This window comes from Parambassis ranga, unplaced genomic scaffold (genome assembly GCF_900634625.1).
Source record: "Parambassis ranga unplaced genomic scaffold, fParRan2.1 scaffold_88_arrow_ctg1, whole genome shotgun sequence".
Taxonomy (NCBI): Eukaryota; Metazoa; Chordata; class Actinopteri; family Ambassidae; genus Parambassis; species Parambassis ranga.
The window spans coordinates 140,068-142,137 of record NW_021144818.1 but is presented as its reverse complement, the minus strand read 5'-3'; positions in this window follow the sequence as shown (position 1 = coordinate 142,137).

Genomic DNA, 2,070 nt, shown 5'->3' with positions numbered 1-2,070 from the left:
TCACAGTCAGAAAGTCTGTGATGACAGAAATATCAGAACATTATGAAAGGGACACTTTAAGTAGTAGCAGTGATCTCATTTGATCTGACTGTTTGACATGTAACAATAGTTCTGATCATTCTCATCGTCTCATTTTGACAGTGTATTTCACTTTATTCCTCTGTTGTAGGTTCTTCCAGCTGATATTGCTGAAAGATAAATTCTTCTCTTTCATGCAGAGACTTTAAAGAGTTATTCTGTTGTGTGACATCCTGATTGAACTGTTTGTGTAATGGTATGTGTCTGCATGTTTGTATACCATGATGTTGTGCTGCAGTTTTTGCAGTCTTTGTATCTACACTCAACAAAAATATAAACGCAACACTTTTGTTTTTGCTCCCATGTTTCATGAGATGGACTTGAAGATCTAAACTTCATTCCAGATACACAATATTACCATTCCTCTCAAACATTGTTCACAAATCTGTCTAAATGTGTGATAGTGAGCACTTCTGCTTTGCTGAGATAATCCATCCCACCTCACAGGTGTGCCACATCAAGATGCTGATCTGACATCATGATTAGTGCACAGGTGTACCTTAAACTGCCCACAATAAAAGGCCACCCTGAAATGTGCATTTTGTTTCTGCTTTATTGGCGGTCTGGGGACTCAGAACCAGTCAGTATCTGGTGTGACCACCATTTGCCTCATGCAGTGCAACACATCTTCTTCGCATAGAGTTTATCAGATTGTCTATTGTGGCCTGTGGAATGTTGGTCCACTCCTCTTCAATGGCTGTGCGAAGTTGCTGGATATTAGTGGGAACTGGTGCACGCTGTCGTATACGCCGGTCAAGCACATCCCAAACATGTTCAATGGGTGACATGTCCGGTGAGTATGCTGGCCATGCAAGAACTGGGACATTTTCAGCTTCCAAGAATTGTGTACAGATCCTTGCAACATGGGGCCGTGCATTATCTTGCTGAAACATGAGGTGATGTTCATGGATGTATGGCACAACAATGGGCCTCAGGATCTCATCACGGTATCTCTGTGCATTCAAAATGCCATCAATAAAATGCACCTGTGTTCTTCGTCCATAACAGATGCCTGCCCATACCATGACCCCACCACCACCATGGGCCACTCGATCCACAACATTGACATCAGCAAAGCGCTCACCCACACGACGCCACACACGCTGTCTGCCATCTGCCCTGAACAATGTAAACCGAGATTCATCCGTGAAGAGAACACCTCTCCAACATGCTAGACGCCATCGAATGTGAGCATTTGCCCACTCAAGTCTGTTACGGCGACGATCTGGAGTCAGGTTAAGACCCCGATGAGGACGACGAGCATGCAGTTGAGCTTCCCTGAGACGGTTTCTGACAGTTTGTGCAGAAATTGTTTGGTTATGCAAACCAATTGTTTCAGCAGCTGTCTGAGTGGCTGGTCTCAGACGATCTCGGAGGTGAACCTGCTGGATGTGGAGGTCCTGGGCTGGTGTGGTTACTCGTGGTCTGTGGTTGTGAGGCCGGTTGGATGTACTGCCATATTCTCTGAAACGCCTTTGGAGACGGCTTATGGTGGAGAAATGAACATTCAATGCACGAGCAACAGATCTGGTTGACATTCCTGCTGTCAGCATGCCAATTGCACGCTCCCTCAATGCTTGTGGCATCTGTGGCATTTTGCTGTGAGACAAAACTGCACATTTCAGGGTGGCCCAGGGCTCTAGAGTGCGACCATTTTGGGCGCACATGCGACCTAATTTCTCAAAGGTGCAACCAAAAAATATCAGAGGTCGCACTGGTACGACCAGCTGTAAGAGGGAGATACGTTCTCCGCGACTCTCAAAAGTCTCCAGCAACAGACACACATCGAGCCCATATCGTGGACCAATCAGAGACGGTGAAGGGCGGGACCTCCGTGTGTGTGTCTTTGAAAACGTGTCTGCTGAGACCGAACATTCAGAGAAGAACGCGGACATATGCTGCGCAGAGCTGATGCTGTGTGATAAAGCTTGTTCCATACTGCACGAGAACAGAGAGATATGAACAAAGTTCGTTTCAGCCCGGACTTTTTAA